This window comes from Ovis aries, chromosome 6, assembly GCF_016772045.2.
Source record: "Ovis aries strain OAR_USU_Benz2616 breed Rambouillet chromosome 6, ARS-UI_Ramb_v3.0, whole genome shotgun sequence".
In the NCBI taxonomy this organism is placed as follows: domain Eukaryota; kingdom Metazoa; phylum Chordata; class Mammalia; order Artiodactyla; family Bovidae; genus Ovis; species Ovis aries.
This window is the reverse complement of record NC_056059.1, coordinates 38,447,010-38,469,134: the sequence shown is the minus strand read 5'-3', so window position 1 is coordinate 38,469,134 and position 22,125 is coordinate 38,447,010.

Sequence of the window (22,125 nt, the reverse complement as noted above, 5' to 3'; positions counted from 1 at the left end):
CAATATATTAGACAACTTTGAAAAACCTGGATAAATTCCCGGGAACATGTAATCTCTCAAGACTGAATCAGGAAGAAACAGAAAATATGAGCAGACTGATCAATAGTAATGAAATTGAATCAGTAATCAGAAAACTCCAATAAACAAAAGTACAGGACCATATAACTTTATGGGTGAATTATATCAAACATTTAAAGAAGAATTAACACCTATCCTCTCAAACTATTTCAAAAAAGAAACTGAAGGTGAAGGGATACTCCCAAACTCATTCTACAAAGCCAGAATTACCTTAATGCCAAAACCAGCTAAAGACACTACAAAATAAGGAAATTACAGGACAATGCCACTGAGGAACATGCAAAAATCCTCAACACAACATTAGCAGATGAATTCAACAATAGGTTACATATACCATGACCAAGTGAGATTCATGCCAGGAATGCAAGGATGATTCAATACCTGCAAGTCAATCAACATAAAACACCACATTAACCAAACAAAGAATAAAAATCATATGATAATCTCAATAAATACAGTTAAAATTTTGACAAAACTCAATATTCACTCATGATAAAACAAAAACTATCCAGAAAGTGGGCATAGAGAGAACTTACATCAACATAATAAAAGCCATATATGACAAGTCCACAGCTAACATCATACGCAACAGTAAAAAGCTGAAAGCACTTCCTCTAAGATCAGGAAAATGACAAAGATGTCCACTCTCACCACTTTAATTCAACATGGTTTTGGAAGTCCTAGTCACAGCAATCAGAGAAGGAAAAGAAATAAAAGGAATCCAAATTAGAAAGAATTAAAATTGTCACTGTTTGCAGATGACATGATAGTATACATAGAAAATCCTAAAGATACTACTAGAAAATGATTAGAGGTCATCAATGAATTTGGTAAAGTCACAGGATACAAAATAAATGCACAGAAATCTGTTGCATTTTTATATACTAACAATGAAAGATCAGAAAGAGAAATTAAGGAAACAATCTCATTTACCACTGCACAAAATAGAATAAAACACCTGGGAATAAACTTACCTAAGGAGACAAAAGACCTGTACTCCAAAAACTATTAAGAGCTACAAGAATTACTTTTGGTGATAACATGAAGGAGATCATGCTTTATTAAAAGTGTTGTTTCATGAAATGGTACCATTTTTTGGAAAGCAAGCTGACAATATCTGTTAAAATTTAAAATTAACATATCCTATGCCCAGAAATGCATGACTATATACGTAGAAGGATGCCTTCTACAGCTCTGTTTGTAATGGCAAAAGCTGAAATCAAATGCACATTAATACGGGAATAATTGAATAAATTATGGTGTATTCACATCCTAGAATATTATGCAGCAATCAAGAAAAATGGAGGGAAAAACCTATATCATTTGGTTTGGAGAATTTTTATGAAATAATATTGGTGTGGCTGGATTGAACTGTGTGATATTGAGAAGTGAGGCTGGAGAAATACGAGACAATAAGACAAAAAGTGCTCCTTATTTCATGTAAATAAATTTGAAGACTGCAAACCACACAACAAAAAGAATAATAACAATGAAAGGTAAGCCATATAAAAACCTATGCAATTGCAATTAATCTAAGGCATCTTAGATTAATGGGTTCTTACCTTCCCATTTTTCCCTTATGCTTTCCTCACTTCGTTTTACATTTTCTAAGAGGAGGAGCCTACTGCAGAAAAATAAACATATTAAGAGACAAGGTACAACTCCACGACGCTGCAGTAGAGTGATTATTATACTGCGATCCCTAAAATAAACCGTGAACAAATCAGCCTTATGTGCTCTAGAAGAAACTATTTTCCAAATATGTTCCACTGTTCTTTTGGTAATTTGATTGTGGTGACAGGTCAGTCAGGCTATAATTGGTTTTAATTAGCCTCCCTAATGCCACAATATTCTTTACCTACATACAAACTGTCAAAATGCAGGATGAAAAGAGGGCAAGGGAAAAGGAGGGAGGGGAGAGGTTGGTTCATTTTCCACCTTTTTCAAAATGCCAGATAAATTGTTTTCAACCTGTCTTACAGGCAAATGCCCCAGTTTCCAGTATAAATGAGGGGAAATATGTCACCATGGCAGCTCTTAGGAAGAAATGGCTGGTCCCTCAGCAACAGACAAAAAAGTCAAGTTTGCTTTTGTGCATATAATGCATTGTTTCCAGGGTCCAGGGGGGAGAAAAATCTCTACATCTGTACCCCAGTTTCTTCTGGTAAAACACTATTTTAGAAAATGCTAGAAACCAAGGAAATTTCAAACAAATCAAGGAAATACATCTAAAGATGCAAATATTTTTGTATTACCAAGCACGCGTGGGCTATCTATATGTGTGTCATATAGTCCGCAAAACAGTATTTCCTGATTGACTTTAAAATAGTTGTGTACATACTGACATTTTATCCAAAACATAACATTATTTTTAAAATTCAAGACTCCTCAGTCATACTGAGTCATTTCAGGAACTCCTACCTCTGGGAAGCCACTGTTGTTCTCAGCAGAATCTGAATCAGAAGTCACCTGGGAAGCCGACCTACAAGGTACTTTCCATCATTAAGATTCCAGGATACTCCATTTCCTTTTTTAACTGATAAGAGGGCTCAGTCAGGATCAACCCCAGGATTAGTCTACCTCAAGCGCCACACCTCTTTCTTCCTCCCACATAATCATTAATACTCAACGCATGGTCATAGCTCACTCAACTCAGCTACAGATGGCAAGCAGAGACATCTTGTCAGGAACACTCCCATCCTCCACCCCCCTTAGGCTTCTAATAAAGACAAGAGTTGTGAATACTTGGAGTTGGAGCCATCACTACTCCCCCACCTCTACCCTCAGTCCTGAGAACCCCATCAGAGAAGACTGGTTTTTCCAGACCCTCATCCTCAACATAACTTTTGGCCTTCAGGGATAGAAGAGAGATCACATCATTTTGGCTTCCCTGGTATCTCAGACTGTAAATAATCTGTCTGCAATGCAGAAGACCCAAGTTCAATCCCTGGGTTGGAAAGATCCCCTGGAATGGCAATCTACTCCAGTATTCTTGCCTGGAGAATTCCATGGACAGAGTAGCCTGGTAAATTACAGTCCATGGGGTCACAAAGAATCAGATACGACTGAGTGACTAACACACACACACATCATTTAGTCCAGTGATCCTTCGGATACTGAACATAAACTTCAATTTATGAGCCTCCAGGTGTACTGAATTGAGGCAACCTCTTTCTCTTTTGTAAAAACTAATTATTTCAATGGTGGTCTTCCTTAATGTGCAGTGGAACTCTGCCACTCTTTTCAATACTCATTTCAAAACGTCTACAAAAATCTATTCAAGACAAAGCTTCTCAATCCCTTGACTACCTCAACTTCTTCCATTAATTCCACTCCTACTCCTTGGATAACACAGACTAAGATTAATCTGTCTTTCAAATGACAGCCTTTGTAAACTTATGCACTTCCCCATATCCTGACAAATATAAACAAAGTCTCTCTTTGCTGCAAACATCCCAATTCCTCAAAACATCTCTTTCCATCAATGGTTACAAAGGGCTTCACCATCCTTTCTACTCTCCTGTAAATATTCTCAAGATAATCCATGTTCATCTGTGGCATCCAAAACTGAATATAATACTCAAGGCAGAATACCAACATCTTCTGGTTCATTTTAAATGTTATATCTCCAATACTGCTACCAAAGGTCACGTCATCTTTGTAGAAACTACATAACGTCATAGAGTTTGTGTTCAGCTAAACTATGTAAGATACGCTTTATGTGTACTAGGAAATGATACCTCCTTGATCCAACATTATACAGTTAAATTTGGAAACTTCAATGTCTGATATAATTTACCCAGATTCTATTTTAACCTTCTCAGGTGTGGCCCATTCTCTGACTCTAACCCTTCCAGACCATATTCACAACCAAGAATCCCTTCTACCCACTACCACCCAGATTAGCTAGCCTATCTTAGAGCTGAATTCACAATCTCTTTAAAAAGCACATCTTTGTTGCAGACATTTTGAACAGATAACTTTTTAGTACATTTCTCCTCTCCTGTTCCTTATCTCAATGATTGGCATCACCAACAGTCTCCTCAATTCTCCAAGTTAATAATCTACGAGGAATCTTTTGCTCCCTCTCTCACCACATCCTATCAGTCCAAGTCCTGCTGAGGTTACCTCCTAAAAATATCTCCAGGACTTGTCAATTTGCTTCATTTTCACTGCCACTTTCCTTTTCAGACCAAAGTCTTCCCTTCGCCAAATACTAAAAACAGCTTTTTCCTCTTCTCTCACTTGCCCCCTATAATTAAAATCTAATTTCTCTCCACTGCTTAAAATCCTTCCACAGTCCCTTTTTGACCTAAATCACTAAACTGCTCATAAGTCCCCTGATTTCCTCTCCCTTCTTAATCATCATTATTTGCATGTATCAGAATTCTGTATTCTTCACAGCTCTTGCCTGAGAAATGCAGGCCCATGCTGTCCCTGAACATTCTCCAGCCCCACTTCTTCAGCCAAACATTGCAGCTCCACTTGACTCTTTTTCTGTAAGAAGCCTCCAATGACTACATCCTCAAGAATGGGCCAGATGCTCTCCCCATGTGCCCCACTGGCAGATCTCTCTCATGTTATAGTAACTGTTTGCACTCACCCCAACTCTTCGCTCCTTATTCATATCTCTTATCACAATGATTCACATTCTTCACTCTTACATGGACCCCTGTGATTACATTGAATTCCATTTGAATATTGAGAGTAATCTCTCCATCTCAAGATCTTTACACAAATGAAAAATCCCTTTTACCATGTAAGATAACATATTCACAGCTTCTGGAGTTTAGGACATGGACATCTTTGGGGGTAACAGGGGGATGTCACTATTCAGCCTACCATGAGGTTAGAATTGAGAAGCAAAAGGGGAGGACCATTCTCAGGTAAAGGAACAGCATTGTGCAATGGCTCTGAGATGAGGAGTACAGTACACTGAGATCCTGAAAGAAAGTAATGTAGGTAAAATCCAGAAAGCCAAAGAAAAGATGCTGTGAGATATAAAAATGGACCAGAAAGTATAGAGGCTTGTTAGTCATGTTGAAAACACTGGCTCCAGTCCTAACAATGATGGGAAGCCACTGGAGGCCACCAAGCACTGGGAGTGATATCATCAGATTTATATTTTTTTTAGAAGATCATTCTAGCTTCAGTGTAAAGAATGGGCAGAGATGCCAATGGTGGCAATAGAGGGAAACTTCATTTACATTTTTGAAAAACATCTGAGAACATACTTTCAGCATTCTAAGCATCTTATGTGCAGTATTATTATTAATAATATACTACAGATGGTGATTGCAGCCATGAAATTAAAAGATGTTTACTCCTTGGAAGGAAAGTTATGACCAACATAGACAGCATCTTAAAAAGCAGGGACTACTTTGTCAACAAAGGTCCATCTAGTCAAGGCTATGGTTTTCCAGTGGTCATGTATGGATGTGAGAGTTGGCCTATAAAGAAAGCTGAGCACCGAAGAATTGATGCTTTTGAACTGTGGTGCTGGAGAAGACTCTTGAGAGTCCCTTGGACTGCAAGGAGATTCAACCAGTCCATTCTGAAGGAGATCAGCCCTGGGATTTCTTTGGAAGGACTGATGCTAAAGCTGAAACTCCAGTACTTTGGCCACCTCATGTGAAGAGTTGACTCATTGGAGAAGACTCTGATGCTGGGAGGGATTGGGGGCAGGAGGAGAAGGGGATCACAGAGGATGAGATGGCTGGATGGCATCACTGACTCTATGGACATGAGTCTGAGTGAACTCCGGGAGTTGGTGATGGACAGGGAGGCCTAGCGTGCTGCGATTCATGGGGTCGCAAAGAGTTGGACATGACTGAGCAAATGAACTGAACTGAACTGAACTGAATAAGTGCTTTATATTTACTTGATTCTTTATGCCTAATAAAGCACATTTATGTGTGATATTTAAAAACTGTTTTACAGAAGAGGAAGATGAGGCTCTGAGAGGTTATATAAATTTCCAAAGTTCGCATATTTGCTAAGAAGCTGGAAGAAAAACAGAATTCAGAATTCAGAATTCAGGACGTGGGTTTGGGTAAACTCTGGGAGTTGGTGATGGACAGGGAGGCCTGGCATGCTGCAGTTCATAGGATCACAGCGTCAGACATGACTGAGCCACTGAACTGACTGGCTGACTCGATAATCAAATTTCCCTACATTTGTCATTACATGTACTTCACAAGCCTTTATCAATACTCACCATCACCTTATGATAGAGAAATTACTGTCTTTTAGGCAAATGAGAAGACTAGGGCTGAAAATGTTAACTCTGTTGCCCAAAACAGTTCATCCAAAGAGAAGTTGAGCCAAAATTAGAACCAAGATTCTTTATTCACAGTCCAGTGCTTTTTCATTTTAATTAGCATGTTTCCCCATCTAAGAACAAACCACAAACCTTTTAACAAGTCCAGTGGGTTTTCATTTTGACTAGGACTCTCTTACTTTCCCACTGTCCAGATGTGAAAGCAGATGTCAATGCATCACTGAATTTATCTGGTCACAGAGTTGACCATCACTACTCTCACCATATTATTTCAGAACATTCCCTCAACAACAAGACTCAACTCACATTCCACATTCATTGGTCAAAGAAAGAAAGGAAAGTCTTCAGAGTTGCTGTTCCATCTGCAGCTCAGAGAATGGTGATAGCTCTCTGCTTGTAAGTTAGTTTCAAAAACAAAATGAGCCTCTGAGCTTTTGGGCTTGCCTTTCCCCCCAGCAGGGTCCTTGCTGCTCTCTGCTCAGCATAACAGACCATTAAACATGTTGGGTCTAACGTAATGATTTATATAGCATGTACACTCCTTCCCATCACGTTAATCACCAGTTTCTGAAATATCCTCTTTGTAAGAAAGAAGCAATAATGTAAATCCTCATAATAAGAACCCTCAACTAAAGCAAATTTGTTTCCCCTGAACCTCAGCATTAAGAGAAAGAATCAAATGATAGTGAAATAAGCTAATTTCACTTCTTGCTTCTGCAAAAGGAAGAAAAAAAAAATATTTCCAGCTGTTGACGTGGGATCAGGACCCAGGAAATTATCTGAGAAAATGAAAAATAACAAAAATCCCAAATCCTGAGTTTGCCATTAAGGATGTGACCATTTGCCTACCAAGCTCATTCAGTTCAGTTCTGTCATTCAGTCATGTCCAACACTTTGTGACCCCATGAACCACAGCATGCCAGGCCTCCCTGGTCATCACCAACTCCCAGAGTTCACCCAAACCCATGTCCATTGAGTCGGTGATGCCAGCCAACCATCTCATCCTCTGTCATCCTCTTCTCCTCCTGCCCTCAATCCCTCCCAGCATCAGGGTCTTTTCAAATGAGTCAGCTCTTTGCATCAGGGGGCCAAAGTATTGGAGTTTCAGCTTCAACATCACTCCTTCCAATGAATACCCAGAACTGATCTTCTTTAGGATAAACTGGTTGGACGTCCTAGCTGTCCAAGGGACTCTCAAGAGTCTTCTCCAACACCACAGTTCAAAAGCATCAATTCTTCAGCACTCAACTTTCTTTATAGTCCAATTCTCACATCCATACATGACCACTGAAAAAACCATAGCCTTGACTAGACGGACCTTTGTTGACAAAGTAATGTCTCTGCTTTTGAATATGCTGTCTAGGTTGGTCATAACTTTCCTTCCAAGGAATGTCTTTTAATTTCATGGCTGCAATCACCATCTGAGTGATTTTGGAGCCCAGAAAAATAAAATCAGCCACTGTTTCCACTGTTTCTCCATGTATTTGCTGTGAAGTGATGGGACCAGATGCCATGATCTTCATTTTCTGAATGTTGAGCTTTAAGCCAACTTTTTCACTCTCCACTTTCACTTTCATCGAGAGACTCTTTAGTAGTTCTTCACTTTCTGCCATAAGGGTGGTGTCATCTGCATATCTGAGGTTATTGATATTTCTCCTGGCAATCTTGATTCCAGCTTGTGCTTCCTCCCACCCAGCATTTTGCATGATGTACTCTGCATATAAGTTAAATAAGCAGGATGACAATATACAGCCTTGACATACTCCTTTTCCTATTTGGAACCAGTCTTTTTTTCCATGTCCAGTTCTAACTGTTGCTTCCTCACCTGCATACAGATTTCTCAAGAGGCAGGTCAGGTGGTCTGGTATTCCCATCTCTTTCAGAATTTTCCACAGTTTATTGTGATCCACACAGCCAAAGCTCATTCGCTAATTCATTAAACCACTCAAGCTGAGACCGGATACAGACACTGAGCAGGGAACCTGATGCCAAGATGATAAAGAGACCATCCCAGGTCTTAAGGAGCTTCAGTTTTGATGACTGGGGGAAAAAAGCATTGCACTAGCCAGGACACCGACTACAAAAGGGCCTAATTTCACCCAAAATGACCTAAATCAGCAAACAAAAAGAAATGGATATTCCAATGGCTTTAGGCACTTCTAGATTCAGATATTTAAACCCCCGATAGAATTGTGTCTCTCGCCATCAAAAACTCTTGTTTCCTTCCATGTTAATTTATGTTACTGTCAGTTTCTACACTTCTGGTGGCAAAATCACCTTCAGCCATTCTAGCCTTATGTCCAACTAGTCTTGCAAAACCCAGGGAAAGCCAGAGTCCCTTTTCCAATAATTCCACCGAAAGTGCTGAACTTGACTTATTGGGCTTGTGATATGCATCTTTTTCTGAATCATTCACTGTGGTCAAGAAGATGACATTGCCAGTAGACCCACTCCTCACCAAGCAGGGAGAGTGGTCAGGTCACTTAAATCACATGAACTGAGAAGATGAATCAAAAAATAAAAGTGCTCTTACCAAACAAAAGGGAAATGGATGCTGTCCAGATAGGAACTGTACACATCCTCTGTAGCTGTATACATACCAGTGTGCAAAAGGTATTATAGGTCAGGGACGCATGTGCAGAAGAACATGGGGGGAGACAGAGGAAGAGAGCAGCTAACTCTGTCTATGGGAGGGAAAATCAGGAAAGGCTCCTTTATGTTTGAGCTGACCCTTAAAGGGTAAGTAAGTGCTTGCTCCACCCTGCAAGGAAGTTTGCTTCCCTGAACAAAAGTACTAGAACCATGAAACAGCCCAGTCTGCTTGGGGGGATGCAGGAAATTCCTCCATTTTGTCTCCCCCCATCTCTGCTGTCTTCACATTCCACCTCTACCTGGAGGTCTCTACCTGCTCCAGGTCCTGAGCTGACACTCAGAGAAAAGTGATGTGTATCAAAGATCTTGTCTCCCTCAGCTGCAGAGGCTGAGTGTGGTCAAGCTTCTAGCATTAAAATCCAAAGCCACAGGGAGGAGAACTGAACTCCAGAGCTGCCCCTTGTGACATCTTCAATGCCAAATCCCAGAGATGAAATTTCTGTCTTGTTTCTTATTCCATGTCCAATTACAGATAGTTATCGAGCTGCTGCTCTGGACCAGACCACCTTCTAGGCATTGGGTATATGAGGTCTCTGCTCTCATGGAGGTTAATCTCCAGCAAACAGGGGCAAACAAATAAATCAATGCATCGGTTCATATTGATCTTGGGTGACAGCTTAGAGTGGGGTTTAGGTTTCCAGCCAGAGATTAAGGTCAGGCTGTGGTGGTAAAAGCACCAGATCCTAGCCACAAGACCAGCAGTCAGGGACAAGGGCCCTGGCCCTTCGGCTTTGCAGAAAATAATTTCCACAAAGATGGAAAGTAGCGAAGCAAATGTTTATTAAGAGGAAAAAGAGTACAGTACGGGTGGATAGACACATGGGCAGACTCAGAGGGAGAGTCCCTGAGTCGCACCCTTGTGGCAATTTGAATTACTTTTATGGGGCATTTCTCCTGGTTTTCCTTTGGCCAATTATTTTGATTTGCTGGTTCACAGTCCATATCAGGTATATCTCAGGATCCTTCCATGTGTGTGCACGCATCTCTCAGCAAAAAGAGATGGATCCTACCGCAAAAGCCTATGGGTTTTATTAGCATCACTCCCCTTTGACCTCCAAGGAGCCTTTCTGTGCACGTGTAGTCACAGAGGTCTCCTAACTTCAAGAATGAGAAATATGTGGTCTGGGCAGGCCCAGCCTCATCCCTTAACTGTCCTGCTATTCTCATCTTAGAGTTTTAGTCCATAGGAAATGAATCTCCAACTGCTCTACCCTGGAGTAGGGGGTGTGCCATCTACCTCCTGCCTCAATATCAGAATGTGCTGTTTTATAAGATAAAGCAGCTATGTATTCACAGGGATTCACAGCTGAATTCACAGTGATTCAGACTGCTGTTGCTACTGCTAAGTCACTTCAGTCGTGTCCAACTCTGTGCAACCCGAGACGGCAGCCCACCAGGCTCCCCTGCCCCTGGAATTCTCCAGGCAAGAACACTGGAGTGGGTTGCCATTTCCTTCTCCAATGCATGAGTGAAGTCGCTCAGTCGTGTCCAGCTCTTCACGATCCCATGGACTGCAACCTACCAGGTTCCTCCATCCATGGGATTTTCCAGCAAGGGTACTGGAGTGGGTTGCCATTGCCTTCTCCATACGTGAAGGAAAGAGCTGTTTTAGTTAGCATTAGAAAAGGGCTAATACCAGACCACCTGACCTGCCTCTTGAGAAATCTGTATGCAGATCAGGAAGCAGCAGTTAGAACTGGACATGGAACAATAGACTGGTTCCAAATAGGAAAAGGAGTATGTCAAGGCTGTATATTGTCACCCTGCTTATTTACCTTATATGCAGAATACATCATGAGAAATGCTGGACTGGGAGAAACACAAGCTGGAATCAAGATTGCCAGGACAAATATCAATAACCTCAGATATGCAGATGACACCATCCTTATGGCAGAAAGTGAAGAGGAACTAAAAAGCCTCTTGATGAAAGTGAAAGTGGAGAGTGAAAAAGTTGGCTTAAAGCTCAACATTCAGAAAACGAAGATCATGGCATCTGGTCCCATCACTTCATGGGAAATAGATGGGGAAACAGGGGAAACAGTGTCAGATTTTATTTGGGGGGGGGCTCCAAAATCACTGCAGATGGTGATTGCAGCCATGAAATTAAAAGACACTTACTCCTTGGAAGAAAAGTTATGACCAACCTAGATAGTATATTCAAAAGCAGAGACATGGCTTGGTTTTTCCTGTGGTCATGTATGGATGTGAGAGTTGGACTGTGAAGAAGGCTGAGTGCCAAAGAATTGATGCTTTTGAACTGTGGTGCTGGAGAAGACTCTTGAGAGTCCCTTGGACTGCAAGGAGATCAGCCCTGGGATTTCTTTGGAAGGAATGATGCTAAAGCTGAAACTCCAGTACTTTGGCAACCTCATGCGAAGAGTTGACTCATTGGAGAAGACTCTGATGCTGGGAGGGATTGGGGGCAGAAAGAGAAGGGGACGACAGAGGATGAGATGGCTGGATGGCATCACGGACTCGATGGACATGAGTCTGAGTGAACTCCGGGAGTTGGTGATGGACAGGGAGGCCTGGCGTGCTGCAATTCATGGAGTTGCAAAGAGTCAGACACGACTGAGCGACTGAACTGAACTGAAAGATCCAACTCTCAAAATGATACAGGTCTTTGAAAAAGCATCATCTCAGGCAGAAAGTGCACAAATTCCAAAAGCCCTGGGTTGAGAACAAACTTTGGCCTATCTGAGGTCAAGAAAGAGATATTCTCTGTCATAACCCTGCAAAATCAGAGCTTTAGGTTGGACCCCTATCCATAATAAGGTCCCAAGCTTTTGCCATCCCTTCCTCAAAAGCAAGATTCCTTGGGACTTCCCTTGCAGTTCATTGGTATAAACTCCATACTTCCACTGCAGGGGACACAGATTCAACCCCTGATCTGGCAACTAAGATCCCCATATACTGTAGGGCACAGTCCCCTCCAAAAGGCAAGATTCCTTCTGTAAAAGCAGTCTCTACCATGTATTAAGTATCTGCTGTATTCCACAGATTGTGATAAAAATGTATGCATACTACCTCACTGAATCCTCAGAAAGTTAAATACTGTCATAGTCATTTTATAATCTGAGAAAACTGAATCTCAAAGCAGTTGAGACTCATACAACTGGATAGGTAATAGCCCAAGATTTACATGGAGACCTCAACATCCATACTTTTCTCCCTGTTTTATTACTAATGGAATAAACTGTCTATATACTGGACTAAATGATGGAAAACATACTGGAATTTCCTCCTAAACATTAAATATGGAGATTATTTACACCTGAATCTTTACTCCTAGTTGGTATCAGGAAAAAAGTGTTAGAATAAATATTGAAACTATAAGAAAAGTCTCTGTATTCAAAATCTAATTATAGTAAAATTGCATGCAAATGGATTTCTGAGACATCAGGGGAGAATGCAACCAGACCTCACAAAACTACTGGTTCTTCAGCAATCCTCACTATTTTGTTTAGTTATCTTCCTGAGAAAATTGATGGCAAAATTTGCTCTCTTCCATTTTAATACTAGGGAAATAGGTTAAACAATACACCAAGTTATTTTAATATATTTCAAAGAACACATATCTTGAAAGGACACCAATGGCAGGTAAGGGGGAAATAGAAAGTTCTATAGTCAACTAAAGTTTGGGAAATTCTGTAACTACCCTTAGAAGGATTCACAATGAACCTTAGGATATCAATAGCTATTAAAATCTTGCAATAAGGAAATCTCTTTCACTTTGCTTAATCCAAAATTACCTAAACTTATTTAACTCCCAAACTCCTCTTTCAATACCATGTAAATATATTCCCTGAACTAATATTCCTTAGAGTCCACTTGGAAAATGTTGATTGACAGTTAAGTTAGACAAATCTTTCTTCTACCTCACTCTGGAGGACTATAGTAGTGGTTGCACTCATCTGTTCACACTTCACTGTATTCCTGCCCTTGGTACCTGCCTCTTGGGCACGCATGCATGCATACACATACACACACACACACACACACACATTCTGAACTTGGCTGTAGGACTTGCTTTAAAGGAAATAAGACAGCGCCAAATACAAGATGCAGGAGAAGACTTGTAAAGTACATGTGTCCCCAAGCTGGCCCTCTCTTGATGCCCTTGTGTCCCTTATGATCATCACCATGAAAAGAAGCCCAAGCTAGACTCCTGGACCATGTGAGAGAACATGGAGCAGAGACAAACCATCCCACCTGAGATCTCTCCTAGACCAACTGGCCCCAAGCCAACCTGGTAACTGACCCATGACATGTGAGTGAGTTCCATTTGAAACCAGCAAAAGACAGGATACAGCATGCTTGGGGCTGGTGCATGGGGATGACCCAGAGAGATGTTGTGGGGAGGGAGGTGGGAGGGGGTTCATGTTTGGGAATGCATGTAAGAATTAAAGATTTTAAAATTTTAAAAAAAAAAAAAAAGAACCATCCAGCTCAGCCCAACCAAACTGCCAAACACAGAATTGTGAAGGAAAGAGAGGACTGTCATTCTAAGCCACTAAATGTCAGGGTGGTTTTGTTGTTGGTTAGTCGCTAGGTTATGTTTGACTCTTTTGCAACCCCATGGACTGTAGACCACCAAGCTCCTCTGTCCATGGGATTTCCCAGGCAAGAATACTGGAGTGGGTTGCCATTTCCTTCTCCAGGGGATCTGCCTGAGCCAGGGATTGAACCTGCATCTCCTGCACTGGAAGGTGGATTCTTCACCACTGAGCCACCAGGGAAGCCTCAAGGGAGATTTAATCACAAAGTAAAAACTAACTGAAACATCCACTGATGGAACACTTTTGGCATGGTGCTCAGAAAAAAACCTTAAGGAAAATGAAAACGTCACAGTTTCTAAATTTAATGCTCTTTTAGGCCACAACATTATCATCTGTGATTTTTAAAAATGAAATCCAAAGGTTCTTACCACAGATCCCTTTCCCATGGAGGTAAGTGCACTTGAATCTTAGATTTATAATTAGTAACAGCTTCTGGAATTTTCTTGGAAGTTTGCAAAGGTGTTCACCTTGATCACACACCAACATCCCTTCATGAACTAATATACCTCCTTTTGTCAAAACAAACATAGGCTCTAATTATCATAAACCAAATAAGTATATTACAATTTTTAAGAGGCTTCTAACCCTTCACAGATGATTTTAATTCAGGGAACCTTAAAATTAATAAACTGTGAAAGGTGTATCTTCAGTCCTTGTTGGATGAAAATGAATATTAATACCCTGCTGATGAGTCATTAACACATCTCAACAGTATGAAATAAAACAGTTACTTTCACTAGGAGAGGCCCAGTTAATTATGTTAATAGCAAAGGTCATAATGCCAGGAGGTTGAGTTTATGAGAAACAACAAACCTGATAAGTTTATTAAATAATAATACTTCCATCAGCTATTAAAAAAAAATTAATGGGAACCAAAATAGCAAAGTGGAAGTTTATGGAGAAGAGGGAAAATACCAGCTCAGAAAGTCATTCCAGACATGTCCTCCTTTCCAGTACACACTGTGAAAACATAATTCCCAATTCATTAGAGAAGCAAAGGTATGAGTGGAGAGAAACGCTAATTATGCATTAGCTCAGTTTGCTAAAATCAGATGGGGTAATATTACACGGACTGATGGAATAAGACATAAAATTTTAAATTCCAGGCAGACTACTGCAAATGACTTTTAAAGAAGCCAGCCAGTTCCTGTTCTCCAAAGACGGCAAACTGGAATCTGGGAATTGTATATCTTAGCAGAATAGCAAAATTCACCCTAGAGAAGTTGATAACCAGTGAATGAAAAATGCATAAATTAAGGGTAAAGACAGATACCAAGGCAATGTCTAGTAATGTTTTTATTATAACATACAACTAAAGCTGGGGAAAAAGAGGGTAGATTAAAATGGAAACTGGGAATTCAACTTGAGGAGACCAAAAATTTGACTATGAAGTATTCACAGACATTGAAACAATCATATTCTTTTGTTATAAACAACATAATTTATCCATTCTATTGTTGATGGCCATGTGGGTGGTTTCCATTCTGTGATATTACAAGCACCACTGCTCTAAACTAACTCGTGTCTCCTGGTGCACAGGTATAAGAGTTATTTAAAGACTGTGGTTCTCATTAAAATCACCTGCAGAATCTTCACTAGCTACTGATCCCCTGTTCCCATCACAGACCAACTACATGACTGATTCAAAATATGGACAGAAGTGAGGGAAGTGGGGAAAATGAATGATGGGAGGGGCATGGAAAGGTGGGATGTCAAGCATTTTTTTTTCAATATTCAATTTGTTAATTATTCAAATTCCACCAATTGTCCCAAAATGTATTTTATTCCTATTTTCCTTTATTTTCCACCTGAGGACCCAGTTTCAGTCCATATCTTGCATTTAGTTGGTAACCTGTGTTCTTTTTTAATCTAAAATATTCTCTCTGCCTTTTCTTATGACAATGACTTTTCAAAGAGTCCAGACCAATGTCCCAGGTAGAATGTCCCAGGTTCTGGACTGTTTCTGTACAATATCATATATTTTGGTCCTCTATCCTCTAAACATCATGTAAACAGAAGTTGCTGCTGCTGCTGCTAAGTCACTTCAGTCGTGTCCGACTCTGTGCGACCACATAGACGGCAGCCCACCAGGCTCCCCCGTCCCTGGGATTCTCCAGGCAATAATTAGGTATACAGATTTGATTAGATTCAAGTTAAACTTTTTGAGGTAAGAACACTTCCTAGGCAACTCTGTGAACTATTGCATCATATCAGGAGACCCATGATGTGATAGAATATTTATTTCCCATATCCATAGACAAAGGACATCACAATCATCAGCAATTGTAGCCACCACCACCAAAGGTGAGATGGTAAGCGCTGAAGGAAATCAGGAAGGAAAGAATACCTGCCATCTAGCAGCCATCTCTGCAGGATAACTTTTTCTTAATAGAAATTAAGATGAAAGGCCTTAGCGATTCTAGATTTCGGTACCTTTGAACAGGAAGGACTCTCAAACTTGTCTCCCATTTCAGTGGACAAAGGTATGGCTTTTAGAGTCAGGAACACGATGATTCTTCCTCATTCAAGAGCCTGACATGTGTCAGCTATAAACCGGCACTTGCCAACGGCATTTGCCATCTGCCTGTGCGGAGACTGAATCCTGGGCTACTGTAACTGCTGACCTTCAATATGCCCTGAAAGGAGTTCGGGGTGGAGAATGAGGCACTCTGTGCTCCAGGGAAACTGGTGGAACAGGTCTTTAGACAGTTAGGTATTTGGGGGAACTGATTTCATGATCCCAATCCTTCCATCTCCACATATCTAGAAAAGCACTAAATCCTTCCATGGTGACATCTGCTTCTCATGCTTAGCAGAAAATGCTTTTGTGAAATAAGTGCTTGGTTGCACTGAATTCCTCCTTCACCAAAATCATTTATATTGCATTTCCCCCACTACTACTTTGGAACAGTTTCTCAGAGCTATCTGAGGCACTGTCTCCCAGGCTTCAGTCCTTATTTTGCCCTAAATAAAACAACTCACAACTCTCATGTTATGCATCTTTTTTTAATTGACACATGGAAATCAATTATAGCATTTATTAAGTATCTACTCTGCTTTGTAGTTATAACCCAATTTACTTAATCTCATTTATTCCTCACAATAACCTCCTGAGGCTATAACTAGTCTTATGATTTTTAAAAAAAGGAAACTGAGGGTCAGAGATATCAAGATACCAGAGATAACAAGTCACAGGGTCACAGAGTAAGCGCAAAGCCAAGAAGCCTCTCTTTACTACTATTCAAAGCTCATAACCATATCCAGTGTTTACTTACCCCATAACCAGGATCTTTTCTCCTATACACCTGAAACTCAATGCTAAGTTGCTTCAGTCACGTCTGACTCTTTGACTAGCCCACCAGGCTCCTCTGTCCATGGGATTTTCCAGGCAAGAACACTGGAGTGGGTAGCCATGCACTCCTCCAGAAACCATAAATGAGAGAGACCAATCTATCTGTCATTCCCTCTTCAGTTCACTTCAGTTCAGTCGCTCGGTCGTGTCCGACTCTGCGACCCCATGAATCGCAGCACGCCAGGCCTCCTTGTCCATCACCAACTCCTGGAGTTCACCCAAACTTACGTCCATCGAGTCGGTGATGCCATCCAGCCATTTCATCCCCTGTCATCCCCTTTTCCTCCTGCCCCCAATCCCTCCCAGCATCAGAGTCTTTTCCAATGAGTCAACTCTTCGCATGAGGTGGCCAAAGTACTGGAGTTTCAGCTTTAGCATCATTCCTTCCAAAGAAATCCCAGGGCTGATCTCCTTCAGAATGGACTGGTTGGATCTCCTTGCAGTCATTCTCTCTTAGTTGGAATTAAAGACTTCATTTCATCAAACTGAGTTTTCTGTGGAAAAGTAAGCAATGTTTCCTAGACGGATCAGCTGAAACGCACAAAGTTTGAGTGCACAACTGAAAGTCACACAGTAAATCAAAGACAACAGAGCTTCAAAAGCAGCATAGGGTTTGTACTGAGCAATGCAGCTCTCAATGAAACTCTGGGGCTAAGGATTCTGTACAGTTGGAATACACAAAGACACCAAAAGTCCAATCAGGGAGCAAAATTCTGAGTGGAGTGATGCTTTTGAAAAACAAGTTCAGAATAAAAAATAATTATAGCTAAAATTGACTCTAAGTGTTTCACCAGATTATTTGTAATCATTTTCACAACCCTCAGTTCACGTCAGTTCAGTTACTCAATCATCTCCAACTCTTTGTGACCCCATGGACTTCAGCACATCAGGCTTCCCTGTCCATCACCTACTCCCAGAGTTTGCTCAAACTCATGTTCATTGAGTTGGTGATACCATCCAACCATCTCATCCTCTGTTGTCCCCTTCTCCTCCTGCCTTTAGTATTTCCCAGCATCAGGTCTTTTCAAATGAGTCGGTTTTTTGCATCAGGTGGCCAAAGTATTGGAGTTTCAGCTTCACCATCAGTCCTTCCAATGAATATTCAGGGCTGATTTCCTTTACGATTGACTTGTTTGATCTCTTTGCAGTCCAAGGGACTCTCAAGAGTCTTCTCCAGCACCACAGTTCAAAAGCATCAATTCTTTGGCACTCAGCTTTCTTCATAGTCCAACTCTCACATCCATACATGACTACTAGAAAAACCATAGCTTTGACTGGATGGAACTTTGTTGGCAAAATCATGTCTCTGCTTTTTAATATGCTGTCTAGGTTGACCATAGCTTTTCTTCCAAGGAGTAGGCGTCTTTTAATTTCATGGCTGTAGTACCATCTGCAATGATTTTCAAGCTCCCCAAAATAAAATCTCTGTTTCCATTGTTTCCCCATCTATTTGCCATGAAGTGATGGGACGAGATGCCATGATCTTCATTCTTTCTGAATGTTGAGTTTTAAGCTAAATTTTTCTTTCTCCTCTTTCATTTTCATCAAGAGGCTCTTTAGTTTTTCTTTACTTTCTGACATAAGGGTGGTATCATTTGCATATCTGAGGTTATTGATATTTCTCCCAGCAATCTTTATTCCAGCTTGTGCTTTACCCAGCCCAGCATTTCACATGATGTACTCTCCATATAAGTTAAATAAGCGGGTGACAATATACAGCCTTGACATACTCCTTTCCCAATTTGAAATCAGTCTGCTGTTCCATGTCCAATTCTAACTGTTGCTTCTTGACCTGCATACAGATTTCTCAGGAGGCAGGTCAGGTGGTCTGGTATTCCCATCTTTTTCAGAATATTCCACAGTTTATTGTGATCCACACAGTCAAAGGCTTTGGCATAGTCAATAAAGCAGAAGTAAATGTTTTTCTGGAACTCGCTTGCTTTTTCAATGATCCAGCGAATGTTGGCAATCTGATCTCTGGTTCCTCTGCATTTTCTAAATCCAGCTTGAATATTTGGAAGTTCTTGGTTCATGTACTCTTGAAGCCTAACTTGGAGAATTTTGAGCACTACTTTGCCAGTGTGTGAGATGAGTGCAGTTGTAGGCAGTTGGAGCATTCTTTGGCATTGCCTTTCTTTGGGATTGGAATGAAAACTGACCTTTTCCAGTCCTGTGGCCACTGCTGAGTTTTCCAAATTTGTTGGCATATTGAGTGCAGCACTTTCACAGCATCATCTTTCAGGATTTGAAAAGTTCAAGTGGAATTCCATCACCTCCACTAGCTTTGCTCGTAGTGATGCTTCCTAAGGCCCACTTGACTTCACATTCCAGGATGTCTAGCTCTAGGTGAGTGATCACACCATGATTATCTGGGTCATGAAGGTCTTTTTTGTACAGTTCTTCTGTGTATTCTTGCCACCTCTTCTTAATATCTTCTGTTTCTGTTAGGTCCATACCATTTTTGTCCTTTATTATGCCTATCTTTGCATGAAATGTTCCCTTGGTATCTCTAATTTTCTTGAAGAGATCTCTAGTCTTTCCCATTCTATTGTTTTCCTCTATATCTTTGCATTGATCACTGAAGAGATGGTGATCAAGACCATCCCCAAGAAAAAAGAAATGCAAAAGGGCAAAATGGTTTTGAGAGGAGGCCTTAAAAATAGCTGAGAAAAAAAGAGGTGCTAAAGGCAAAGGAGAAAAGGAACAGTATATCCATTTGAATGCAGAGTTCCAAAGAATAGTAAGGAGAGGTAAGAAAGCCTTCACAACCCTAGAAGTATTAAACGAATCTCCACTTTATAAGTGAAAAAAAAACAAGGACCAGAGAGCTAAGGAAATGAGTCAAGCTAGAATGTAAACCCAAACTGTCTGATTCCAGAGCTAAACACTGAATCATTATTCATTATCTTCCTACCACACAAGTGTTAGCAGCAAAACTAATACAGAAATTCTAAGCTAACCAAACCTTCCTCTACAACACTGAAAGTTAGTATTATAACAGTGAAAACAGAAGTTTTGGAGTCAACCTGCCTGGGTTCAAATCTCAGCCATTTTCAATGGAATAAACTTGACCAAGATTTTTAACCTTGCTATAGAGATAATAATATTTCCTACCTATTCCTGGGTCAATGTATACAAAGTGCTTGGAAGAACATCTTTTAGTAAGTACTCTGAAGCTGTTACTGATTATTTTTAAATTGTTTGCTTCCATTTCCTTCACTTTCACTTCAGTTGGTACTCTATATTTCTTTATCACCTCAAACAGTGATTATATTCTCAAAACCAGAGATCCCAACCTATTTGGCACTAGGGACCAATTTCACAGAAGACAATTTTTCCACGGACCAGGGAGAGGAGGGGTGGTCTGGGGATGATTCAAATGTATTACCGGAGAAGGCAATGGCAACCCACTCCAGTACTCTTGCCTGGAAAATCCCATGGATGGAAAAGCCTGCTGGGCTGCAGTCCACGGGGCATTGAAGAGTCGGACACGACTGAGCAACTTCACTTTGACTTTTCATTTTCATGCACTGGAGAAGGAAATTGCAACCCACTTCAATGTTCTTTCCTGGAGAATCCCAGGGACGGAGAAGCTTGGTGGGCTGCCGTCTACGGGGTCACACAGAGTCAGACACAACTGAAGTGACTTAGCAGCAGCAAGTGCATTACATTTATCGTGCACTTGATTTCTATTATTGTTTTATCAGCTCCACCTCAGATCATCAGGCATTAGATCCCAGAGGTTGAGGACCTGTGCTCTGAACTCATAACCCTGTTCCCATCTTTAAAAATAATCTGATTATTATTTGATTATTAAATCTTTTCACCACTTCTCATTCAATGCTGACAGCAATATTTGAGGAATTCAGAGATTATTTTCTGCCCTTGTTCATGAAGAAATCTTAATTCAGAAAGATTAAGTGACCAATCTAAGGCAGATCAACTAATGAATAAAATACTTAGCTCAAGGACTCAGGTATGCCACGTCTCAGGCTCAATATTCTTTTACCAACAGAATATCACTTCATGTGAATCAGATTTTGATTTCCTAAAATAAAAATAATGTTATATCATTTAGCATGAAACTCTTCAATGACTCTTTATTATTAAGTGAAATAAAATTCCTCACCCTGCAAATATGGCTAAAAGCCTAGATTTCAATTTTGTCTTCTAAGGACTCCATTACTCCAAATTTAACACCTTTTTTACTCCGTACAATCTATTATATTCCCCATACAATCTGGAATACCTTCTCTCTCCTCTATCAACACGTGTTAAAAACTACATCCATTTGTCAAAACCATCTCAACTGCCAACAGTTTCATAACACTTTTCCCCTATTCTCACAATTCAAGTAAACCACATTTTACCATTTTATGTATAACCTACTAATTAGGTTATAGATATACTACATAACCTACTATTTTATTTATAATCTACTATTAATACGTTTAAGATGTTTAAGGGCAGGTCTCACAATTTCTGATATATAGCATGTGTTCAACAAGCACTTGGTGAATAAATTGAATTTATGATCCATCAAATCTGAAACCAATTAGACCAATTCTGTGGTCTGTTTCAATGTACTGCTTTGATCCTGCAGGCTTGCATTCATTAATAATCATCAGTTGACATAAATAACACATTGGTTTTACAAAAAATAAGATTTGCTTCCTCCCTAGCATTGCTTACAAGTTAAATGAGAAAGACAGAAACAAAAGAAAATAATTATGGTGTAAAACACGCTATAAGCTATGGGCACAAAGTGGAATGAAATATAAATTGCCTAAGAAGATACAAGAAGACATACCAAAAGAGGTGATATTTGAGTTAACAGTGATGAATGAGTGGCTAATACCAGGTTTCTTTTAAGAGAAGTATTTGAAATTAGGAAATTATTCTGTAAAGCTTGCCCAATGAAGAGTACATCTTGAGTGGAAGAGCTGGAAAATAATATTGAGAATTGCTAATTTTCTCTGCCTTAGAAACAAGCAGAAATGTAAGTGGTAGTAAAAAGCATAGAAGAGAAAGCAGAACAACACAAACAGTAACTGGACCTTGTGAAGTGTCAATGAAAATCCATATGCTAGATATGCCAAAGGACTCAAAATCAGAAATAAGTAATAGTTCATTTTGATGTGTTTGCATTGCTACAGACTAAAGTCTCTTTAACCTTTCATACACAAAACAAAATGTCTTAGAGT